Raw genomic sequence first — 11,885 nt, 5'->3', positions numbered from 1 at the left:
TCCTCAGCTTGCCTGGACAGCAAAACTCACAGAAGAGCTGTCTGATTGCCATGCCTCTCCTCCATTCTGTGAGGAGGAATTCAGATGCCACTGTTCCATGGAACTGCCCTTGACAAGTTCACCACTGGCCTCCACGCTGCTGAATCCAGTGATCAATTCTCAGCTCTCATTTTGACCTCTCAGCAGCCTCAGACACAACTGTTTCTTCCCTCCTTCTTGAAACCACTTGGTCTGTGGACACCACACTCTCCTGGTTTCCCTCCTGCCCCTCCGTCTACCTCTGGGTCTCCATAGAGTCTCTTATCCTTCGCCGGGCTAAGTGTTTCAGGGCCCTTCTGTCCCCTCAGTCCTTGGACCTTCTCTCTTCTTTCCATCCTCCCCGCCTCAGAGACCTCCTCCAGGCTCATGGCCATGGAGTCTGTCTACAGGACAAACACTTCCAAACTGTATCTCTAGCCCGGACTTCCCCACAAGCTCCAGATTTGACTATGTACTTGACATCCTCACTCACAGTCTGCTTGTCACCTCCATCACAGCCTGTCTAAAACTGAACTTGACTTCCCCTCACCTGCCCAGGCTACAGTCTCCACATAGCCACAGAGCTTTGCAAAATGGTCACACCGGGACAATCCTGGTCATCCAGTGCTTATGCCTCTGCCTTTCATGGCTGATGGCCTAGGTGCCTTGGAAATTTCATTGTGGTTACAGTGCTTTCCTAATGGTAGTGAGTATACTTGAAAATGTTTACAAGTCATTAAATATCATTTCATCAAGTTCATGCTCTACTCTTTGTTGATTTAAATATCTCTTGCAATGGAAAGCTGCTTTCCACCACCATAGCCAGCCACTTGGATGGACTGTGATGACAACACTCTCACTGGTCCCTGTCCCTGTGCCCTTATTCCTCCTACAGACTCATAAGCCAGAGGGACTGCTGGGTATGTGATTGCACAAGCTATAGAGCAGTATGCCAGGCTTTGCACAAAACTGTAGCACCAGTGTAGACTTTGAGCAGAATATATGCAATGTCCAGATACATATCTTCTCTGGCTTTCTGTGTAGTCAGACATCTTATTTGCTGGAGTTTAGAGTAATGTCATTACATCAAAGTTGGGCAGTACAAAGTACAAAAATGGTATGGACCTAACAGAAGCAGAAGATATTAAGAAGAAGTGGCAAGAAAACACAGATGAACTGTACAAAAAAGATCTTCATGTCTCAGATAATCATGATGGTGTGATCAGTTACCTAGAGCCAAACATCCTGGGCCTTACGATGCATCCCTACAAACAAAGCTAGTGGAAGTGATGGAATTCCAGCTGAGCTGTTACAAATCTGAAATGCGATGCTGTGAAAGTGCTGCACTCAATATACCAGCTATATGGAAAACTCAGCAGTGGCCACAGGACTGGAAAAGTCAGTTTTCATTCCATCCCAAAGAAAGGCAATGCTAAAGAATGTTCAAACCACCACACAATTGCACTCATCTCACATGCTTTCAAAGTAATACTCAAAATTCTCCAAGCCAGGTTTCAACAGTACGTGAACTGTGAACTTCCAGATGTTCAAGCTGAATTTAGCAACGGCAGAGGAAACAGAGATCAAATTGCCATCCGTTGGATCATCGAAAAAGAAAGCCAGTTCCAGAAAAATATCTACTTCTGCTTTATTGACTATGCCAAAACCTTTGACTGTGTAGATCACATCAAACTGGAAATTTCTTCAAGAGATGGGAATATCAGACCACCTGACCTGCCTTCCAAGATATCTGTATGCAGGTCAAGAAGCAACAGTTAGAACTGGACATGGGACAACAGACTGGTTCCAAATCAGGAAAGGAGTACAGCAAGGCTGTGTATTATTACCCTGCTCATTTAACTTATATGCAGAGTGAAAGAAAGAAAGTGAAGTCACTCAGTCGTGTCGGACTCTTTCTGACCCCATAGACTGTAGCCTACCAGGCTCCTCCGTCCGTGGGATTTTCCAGGCAAGAGTACCAGAGTGGGTTGCCATTTCCTTCTCCAGAGGATCTTCCCGACCCAGGGATCGAACCCCAGTCTCCCGCATTGTAGGCAGACGCTTTACCATCTGAGCCACCAGGGAAGAGTACATCATGAGAATTCCCAGGCTAGATGAAGCACAAGCTGGAATCAAGTTTGCCAAAGGAAACAGTAATAATCTCAGATATGCAGATGACACCACCCTTATGGCTGAAAGTGAAGAACTAAAGAGCCTCTTGATGAAAGTGAAAGAGAGTGAAAAAGTTGGCTTAAAACTCAACATTCAGAAAACTGAGATCATGGCATCTGGTCCGATCACTTCTTGGCAAATAGATGGGGGAAAAAATGGAAATAGTGACAGGCTTTATTTTGGTGGGATCCAAAATCACTGCAGAATGAGACTGTAGCCATGAAATTAAAAGACACTTGCTCCATGGAAGAAAAGCTATGACCTACCTAGACAGCATATTATAAGGAAGAGACATTACTTTGCCAACAGGAGTCTGTCTAGTCAAAGCTATGGTTTTTCCAGTAGTCATGCATGGATGTGAGAGTTGGACTGTAAAGAGAGCTGAGCACCAAGAATGGATGCTTTTGAACTGTGGTGTTGGAGGAGACTCTTGAAAGTCCCTTGGACTGAAGGAGATACAATCAGTCCATCCTAAAGGTAATCAATCCTGAATATTCAATCCTGACTGATGCTGAAGCTGAAACTCCAATACTCTGGCCACCTGATGCGAAGAACTGACTTATTGGAAAAGACTCTGATGCTGAGAAAGATTGAAGGCAGGAGGAGAAGGAGACAACAGAGAATGAGATATTGGATGGCATCACTGACTCTATGCACATGAGTTTGAGTCAACTCCAGGAGTTGGTGATGAACAGGGAAGCCTGGTGTACTGCAGTCCATGGGGTTGGAAAGAGTTGAACACTACTGACAATTGAACTGAACTGAACTGAGAGTGATATCAGGTCATGGTATGGATTTCCATTTCCTTATCATGAATTGTGAACATGACTTTATTCATTGCATTCCTCCTATTGGAAAATTTTGAGCAAAGAAGACAGTGAAATTAGGCAGATGGAGAAGTTGAACAAAAACAGGTTCTCAGAGAAGTCCTGAATTGTACTACAGTGGCTAAAGCTGACATTCCACCTGGATCTATCTTAGGATCAAGTGTTCCTGTGCAGGCAACTCTGCAGCTGGGACCACCCCTCCTTCTTGAAGGTGCATCTAGCAGTCATTTCCAGGGTCCTCCCTCAAGACCGGTTGGATGAGCCCTGATGAGAGCTGAGCCCAGTCCTGTATTGGCCACCTCCCAGCTATGTGACTTCAGACAAGTCCTTCCCTTCCCAGAGCTCTTCATCCTACTGGGTATCAGGGCTAAGATGGGGGCCCCTACTGGCCCAGATACACCACTCAGCCATCCACCAGGGTTCTGTGCCCTTCACCTCACAGCCCCCTGACAAGTAAAGAACCAGGGAGCACTTTATATCCTGGGGCAGTGTGGCTCCTGTGTGGTCTGAGGACCTACCTTGTCCATGACCTGCCTGTTAGTGGTTCCAGACAAGGTATAGGGGTGGAGAGTAACTGCTCAGAAACCTTAGAGCAATGTGGCAAAGCAGTTCTAGGTGTATGAAGCTAATAATTAAAAACTGGATTAGAACAGTTTGTTTTCTTCATTTCTTTGGTAATTTATATTGTATTTTACAAATAGATGGACCTCTTTGGTAGCTCAGTGGTAAAGAATCCGCCTGCCAATGCAGGGGTCACGGGATAGACATTGGGTCAGAAAGATCCCCTGGAGAAGAAAATGGCAACTGAGTTCAGTATTTTTCCTGTGAAATCCCATAGACAGAAGAGCCTACTGGGCTACACTTCATGGGATCGCAAAGAGCTGGACACAACTTACTACCAAATCAACAACAAAAGCAATTAAAAACAGATTAGTTCATGGTGGGTTAGAAAAAAGAAATAATATAAAAATCTCAACCTTTAACATAACATGTTGAGGTAATATTGGCCACTAATTAAGTGAAGTGAAAATAGCTCAGTAATGTGGACTCTTTGTGACCCCATGGACTATACAGTCCATGGACTTCTCCAGTGGGTAGCCTTTCCCTTCTCCAGGGGATCTTCCCAACCCAGGGACTGAACCCATGTCTCCCACATTCCAGGTGGATTCTTTACCAGCTGAGTCATAAGGGAGGCCCACTAATCTAGGGTAACTATAATAAGAACATCTGACATTTTTAACACCTTGTGAGGCAGGTGGCCCTTTAATCCTGCAGCACCGATATTTACTGATAAGACCAAAGCTTGATGCTGTTCTTGTTAGATTCAGGGCCCCTCATAAAATAGCTGAGAGAAGGAATCTTCCTGCCCATCTATTTGTATCTAAGCTCTCAACAGGGATGTAACTTGAAAGACGTGGCACCAATTCAACTTGTAGAAGAAGGAAACACTCAGGTCAGCTCTCTGGTAGGAAGTGAGAGGAAGATATGGAATTTTTAAAAAGTCCATACCTAGTTGGTGATTGACACAAACCCTCTCAGGTCCTTTAAAACCATTTCCAAACATTTATAAAAAGAACAGATGAGGAAGAGCTGGCATTAACTGGACCCTCAGTTATGGATGAAGCATTTATAGTTGAAGATGGGAGGGAATAAGTGTTGTGAGGGGACATGCAGCCAGCAGGTGGGTCAGGTGGGCGGGGTGTGTACCCAGCTGATTCCATTGCTGTTTTCAGTGTATAATTCCGCCAAGATTGAGGACACAGAAGCAAGGTGAGAGCAGGACACCTGGGCAGACAGATTTCATAATGGGAACAGGATTCTAGAAAGGTCTTCAACCTCTGTTGTGAAACGCATCTGTATGAGGAGGTCACTGTTAGTTACACTGAGGTCCTGCCCAGCATCCACCCAGAGCCAGCACACAGTAGGTGCTCCCTAGCAAGCTGCCCAGGCAGCTGACTCTGCCCTGCTGTGGGGTCACTGAGACAGAGGCTCAGTCCAGCCTGAGGCATCCACTGCCCTTCTACCTGGTCCATGACTCGCTTCAGCTCAAGCACCTGCGAGGCTTCCTCCCTACCTGGGGATGAATTCCTAACCCTTGGACTGGACAGTAACTCCCCCAGACACAAGGCAGTAATTCTCAGGGACCCTGTCTGCACTGCCCAACCCCATCTCCATAGACATTTGCTGCACAAAGGCCTAAACCTTAGCCTCCTATTCCTTAAACCTCGCTTTGACCCTGCCTCTCACCACGAAATCTCACCCACGTGTGCTCTGACTGCTCCCTCCTCTCTACCTTTGCTCTCTCACAGCTCCCACATTCCCACCTCCCCCATCTTCTGACCCTAGCAAAGTCCATTCCACCTGAGAGGGTGAGGCTTGGCCAGTCTGTGTGGTTGCTGACAGATCTGTGCTGACTGACCCCTTGTCAACTATCACTTCATTACCATCCAAGAGTGTCACTAGGTTCGACCTCAGCAGGTCCTTTGTCCCCTGTGGGTAATGATGTCTGAGAGCTTGTTCCAGGTCAACAGCTGTCTGATTTCAGGAAGAGACTCCAGCTCTGCCCAACCCTGAGGATCTCTGAGCCTCTCTTCCATCCCTGACAGCTCCTGTGCTCCTTGGACTGTCTGAGTCAGCCTGTGTCTTGGTGGGAAGTCTTCCTATGAGGGAAAGTCCCTTAGGGCAGATTGGGGACACAAGGATGTCAGGTAGCAGATGCTGTGTAGTTTGGGACCCTTGCTGTGCAGCTCCTGGCTTTCTGTACCCATGGGGATGCTGACTGCAGAACAAACACCCTAGTGTCAGTGCTTAACACATTAAAGCACATCTTTGTTCACACAAACTCCAGTGTGGGTATAACTATTTGGGTTCATCACTAGACAGCACTCCTTAGAATTCAGGCTCTCTGCTCCCTCCTTGTGTGGCTCAAGGTTGTGGTGAATGAGGGGATCTCCTTCCCTCTGGCCCTGCCAGTCTCTCCCCATCCCCCAACCCCCATCCAGGTGCCCTAAATCTGATTGTCACCTTGTACTGTGTGCCATCCACGCCTGGGATCAGAATTCCCAGGTTCTTACAATTCCCATGATTCTTACCTCTGACCTTTGCCCTGCATGGGGCTCTGCTGTGTGGACATCTAAGCCTCATCCTCCAGGCAGACTGCCTCCAGCAGCACCCACAGCATTGGAGTTGCCTAGTCTAGTCTCTGAGGGCTCATGGGCTGTCACTGTGATAATGCCACCAAGATGCCTCCAGTAACATCACCTCCAGGTGTCACATCCTCCTACTGAGTGTGAATTGGACTTGGGGATTTGAATCCAACTGAGCAAATAAGGTAGAATTGTTGCCAAGTGACTCAGAAGTTAGGTAGTAGAAGGTGTGTGGTGCTGTCTAGCTCTCTTTCTCTCACCCTCTGTCTCTCCTTCCTGACAGGCTTGCTCTGGAGAAGTCTGGTGAGTGGCAACTACCAGGTAATTGACAAGCCCACAAGCAGGGCTCTGAAGCCTTCTGCCAGAAGCTTTGTGAGTGAGCTTGAGAATGGGTCCTCCAGCTCAAATCTAGGCTCTTGTCCCCTCACACTAGAACAGGTTGGCTGCCTCCTCATGAATGAACTGAGCAGGAAGCCTCAGTTGCTCCCAGTGCCCAGGGCACATAATTATCCATTCATCTATTAGTGTTCATGGCCTTTCACCCCAAGCAAGCCCACAACAGGAGTAACTGACTGTGATCAGGAGCGTGAGTTGGGAGGGCAGGGGATTAGGATTGAGAGGGGGTGTGGAGCTGATGTGACAAACGAGGTGACATTCATTGACCAATTGGAGGAGATGAGGTATCTAAGGAAAGAGGTCAGCAGGTCCAAGAACACAGTAGGTGAGAGAGCAGGAACTCATAGAACCACCCAGCCACCCACAACAGTGAAGGCATAATAACTCCTTCCTGCATTCAGACACTAAGGTCTGCAGTGGTTTATTACCCAAGAATGGAAAATTGCAGTGGGCAGAAATTTATCTCCTTGACGAATCTTGCCTTGCCTTCATGGTCGTGCCCACCTGCCACCTCCTCAGTCTTCTCTGGTAGAAACCATCACTCCCCTTCCCAAACCTATTGCTCTTGATTCCCACTTCTCTTGGGAACCTATCGCACCCACCTGATCAGGTCAGAACAGGCCATCATGAGATGCTGTGCACATATACAACTTGACTTCTAATTACACCTGCTCCCCAACATTCCCTAGAGGCTCAGATGGTAAAGAATCCACCAGCAATGGAGTAGACCTGAGTTCATTCCCTGGGTTGGTACAATCCCCTGGAGAAGGAACAGCTACCCATTCCAGTATTCTGGCCTGGAGAAGTCCATGGATAGAGGAACCTGACAGGCTACAGTCCATGGGGTCCCAGTGATTTGGACATGACCGAGTGACTTTCACTTTCCCATCCTTCCTCACAAGATGTAGAATGGTTACTTATTTCATTAACTCTCTTCCACTCCTTTTCATACTGTTCATACTGTTCATGCAGAGTACATCATGAGAAATGCTGGACTAGAAGAAACACAAGCTGGAATCAAGATTGCTGGGAGAAATATCAATAACCTCAGATATGCAGACGATACCACCCTTATGGCAGAAAGTGAAGAGGAGCTAAAAAGTCTCTTGATGAAAGTGAAAGAGGAGAGTGAAAAAGTTGGCTTAAAGCTCAACATTCAGAAAACGAAAATCATGGCATCCGGTCCCATCACTTCATGAGAAACAGACAGGGAAACAGTGGAAACAGTGTCAGACTTTATTTTAGGGGCTCCAAAATCACTGCAGATGGTGACTGCAGCCATGACATTAAAAGACGCTTACTCCTTGGAAGAAAAGTTATGACCAACCTAGATAGCATATTCAAAAGCAGAGACATTACTTTGCCAACTAAGGTCCGTCTAGTCAAGGCTATGGTTTTTCCCGTGGTCATGTATGGATGTGAGAGTTGGACTGTGAAGAAGGCTGAGTGCCAAAGAATTGATGCTTTTGAACTGTGGTGTTGGAGAAGACTCTTGAGAGTCCCTTGGACTGCAAGGAGATCCAACCAGTCCATTCTGAAGGAGATCAGCCCTGGGATTTCTTTGGAAGGACTGATGCTGAAGCTGAAACTCCAGTACTTTGGCCACCTCATGCGAAGAGTTGACTCATTGGAAAAGACTCTGATGCTGGGAGGGATTGGGGGCAGGAAGAGAAAGGGACGACCGAGGATGAGATGGCTGGATGGCATCACGGACTCGATGGACATGAGTCTGAGTGAACTCCGGGAGATGGTGATGGACAGGGAGGCCTGGTGTGCTGCGATTCACGGGGTCGCAAAGAGTTGGACACAACTGAGCGACTGAACTGAACTGAAGTGAACTGATTCCACTCCTAAGATTTGAGGTGCACTTTGTGATGCTTCTCTCTCTGATAACAAAAGTGAGGTTTGGAGGGGATGTGACTTGCACATGGTCACTGATAAGGGTTAGGTCAGGCTTGGACGAATATTTGCATCTTGAGATGGACCACATTCATAGTTATTGGTGTTGTTAGCTTCTGTTGGAAGAAAAGCTATTTTCCCACATAGCTGTTAGGCTCACAATACTGGCCCTATGCTCCCATCCTGTCCCCTCCCTTATGACGTGTGTCGCTAACCAGTGGCCCAGAACACCTCTCATCAGAGGCATGTCCTCATCTGCCCTGCTTGCAGACACTGACCATTCCTTCCTCGTGTTCCTTTTCTCCCTGGTTTGCCCTGTGTCTGCACATAGCCTCCCCCTTGTCTCCCAAAGAACAGGGCAGAAGTGGTAAGTTGGAGCTGACTGGTCAGGGAGGAAGAGGCAATATGCTATTCTGTGGCCCACTGGATCCACCATGTGGGAGGGGGAATCATGGCAGCAGGGCTGCAGGGCCAGGGTGGGGTTAAACAGGAGGCTTTGACCTGTGTTCCCAGTCGGGGAGTAGGGTGGAGGAAGAGAACAAGGCTGAAACAGAATCCTTTCATTGGTAAACTGACATTTATGGAGCTCCCGTTGTGTCAAGCTCGAGGCTGAAGTTACAAAGCATGTAGGGGCTAACTCATGGAGCTCTCAACTCATGTGACATCAGACCTGAGGTCAGAGGTCACCTTAGTCACTTAGGAAAACAGAGACTCAGGAGAAGGTTAAAGAGGTATTCTCATGGTCCTTTAGCCAGTGACAGAGCTGAAGTCTCCTTCCCCACCTGTGGGCCTCTGTTACTACCAGCCCGGGGCCCAGATGACTCAGAAACTCAAAAGTGCCTGGTTGAATCAGGAAGTTTTGACTGGAGGAGCTTCTGGAGAAAGACTTGTACTTGCTGGTGGCTTCTCTGCTGTCACTCAAGGCAGAGGAAGAGAAACCTGCTCACTGGAGCAGCTTTGTCCTGCTCATTGAGTGACAGGATCACAAAGGACACAGACAGAGACATCTTTCTCTCCCAGCATCTCTCCCATTTCTCAGGTGGGCAGACATGAAGAGGACCCATTACAGAGGAGTCAGCAGGAGAGCAAATCACTGATGCCAGAGTCTGGTCTCCTCTCCCAGGAGCCAGCTGTGACCCAAAGACTGGCATGGGGTCAGTGAAGGCTCTTGGAGATGTGTTCAACAGACACCTGCAGGAAGCCTTCTGAGACCACAGCACCTCCATCCATCCTTCCTAATGCCAGCCCTGCCTTTTGGAGGAGCCCCTCCTCTGGGTGGGGTTTAGCAGATCTCCATGTGCTGGTCTCTGGGGACGTTGTACTTGAGCTTGTGGGCTTCGAAGAGATTTTCCAGCTCCTTCATGTAGCGCAGTGCAGCCTGCCCACTTCCTCTTGAGAGGGGTGCAGTGTCTTCTGCACCTCGATGGGCTTCCCCAGTGCAAGACTCAGAGGTGAGTGGTGGCTCAGAGCCGGAACCACTGAAGGTGCAGGGACCTTGGTATTCCCACTACAGTGGTCATCTGAGTAGGTAAGCACTCTAAATCCCTCCCATTCAATTCTATTTTGCCTTATAGATTCTAAGATGTTAGGTCAGCTTCAACAATCTGTATATCAACAGCACAGCCAGCAGGTATTTGCATGTATTATCTCTTATGTTATCCTAACAATTACGTGGGGATATAATTTGGTTCTATTCCTGTTTGACTGCTGAGGAAATGAGCCCCAGGAAGGTTAAATAACTTGTTGAAGGTCACATAGCCAGGAAAAAATCAGTACCAGGGTATAAGCCCTGAGGATGGGCTCTTAACCTCAGGGAAAGGTGGATCTGGGAGTCTCAGATGCCATGACTGGAAGAGACTGTGTCTGTGGGAGGAGGTGGATCAGAAAGCAGCTGCCATGTCTTCTTCTCTTGGGAATGGTCCTGAGGCAGCAGCACTATAAACATTCATGAGAATATCACCACACAACGCAAAGAAAGTTTGGGAGAGGAGGCTGCCTGTACTCATCTAAGAAATGACTGGGTGAGTAGAAATGAACACCTCTATTAGTTCTGCCATTGGAACCTAGTTGAAATTCAAGAAGAAAGCAAATAGCTGAAAGATGATGCTAAGTCTATGGACTAAAGCCCATGCCCATTATTTATAAGGAAATCCCTCTGGCTCTCCTTCAGAGCCTGCTGATTGCTCCTTTACACACAGATCTAACAGATCTGCCATGGTCTTGTATCCACCTTCTCCAATTACTGTCATTAGACCCTGTGGTCAGAATTAAACCCTCCTTGTCTTGCATAATAAAAAGTCAAATACTCTTAACAAACCCCAACTCTGTTACCAAAGACAGGGTATTTCTATTGGAAGGCGGGGGGATCTCTCTGTGGATCTGGGTCTGCAAGCAATAAAATAGGGATGAGAGTCCTACCTCACAAGTTGTTGGGAAAAATATACCACTGCATTAAGGAGCCAGTGCAGTGTCTGACACACTGCAGTGGCTCAGTAATCTGTAGTGGCTACTGACTTTTGTGTCCCCGTTACTCTTCTCATTCTAAACTGCCTTTCATAGGGTTACTTGTCTGTGTGTCTGTTTCACACACTAGAAACTGTCATTCACAAAGTCAAGGGTGTATTGGTCCAGATCTCCTTGCAACACAAGTGCAGGCCTCTTACTCTATAGCCCTTCCCCTCCCAGCCCGGGTCTAGGCTCACCCACAGTGGTGATGGGTCAGCAGTAGGGCACAAGACCAAAGCTGTACTGGAAGACTTCATGGCCATAGAAGAGCGGGATGGAACCTCTAATGCTCTTGTGAAGTCGGTCCTGAAACCACTGCAACCAGGAACCAGGAGAGTTCTCAACCTGCTCATAGATGTCATTCTACCCAAAGGAGAAGATTGGCATCAGAGCTGCCCTAGAGGGAGACAGGAGAGAGGGCGTGTGGAGGAGCAAGAAGGCATAAGCTGGTCACCTGGCTTTCTGAAGCGACCTAGTGAGCAGGAACTGGAGGAGAGGACAGAGCCCTGGGACAAAAGTAGGAGGCCTCGGGTGTCTCCCAGACCTGCCAGGGCTTCTTTTATAACTTCAAGCAGGTCATGGCTCTTCTCAGGGCCAATGACTGGCACTGGGATTGTTTCTGAGTCCATGCTCTCTCTGCTTGCCGTAAGATAGGCCAGTGAATCTGAGACGAAGTGTTGGGATGAGGAAAGGACATTATTCGGAGTGGATGACCAAGAAAACGGCAGGCTAGTACCTCCAAATAACCATCCTGAAGGGCTGATTGCCAAGTTCTTTATGGATCATAGATTGGGATATAGGTGAGGAAACAAACTGAACAGACTATTTGATCCTTGCAAATGTCTAATAGAATGGCGAGCATCAGGCAGAGGAATGTGTTAGTTTCACTTTCTTTTTTTTGTTGTTTCTTTTTTTTTTTTTT

General features: G+C 47.6%; 1 pseudogene; it reads right to left on the bottom strand.

Annotated features, from left to right (window-relative positions):
* The window catches only part of LOC120876787, a 50,936-nt pseudogene that overhangs the window by 17,820 nt on the left and 21,231 nt on the right, over positions 1-11,885 (bottom strand).

Source organism: Oryx dammah, unplaced genomic scaffold (genome assembly GCF_014754425.2).
Source record: "Oryx dammah isolate SB20612 unplaced genomic scaffold, SCBI_Odam_1.1 HiC_scaffold_17, whole genome shotgun sequence".
NCBI classification, from domain to species: domain Eukaryota; kingdom Metazoa; phylum Chordata; class Mammalia; order Artiodactyla; family Bovidae; genus Oryx; species Oryx dammah.
This window is presented reverse-complemented; position numbering and strand designations above follow the sequence as displayed.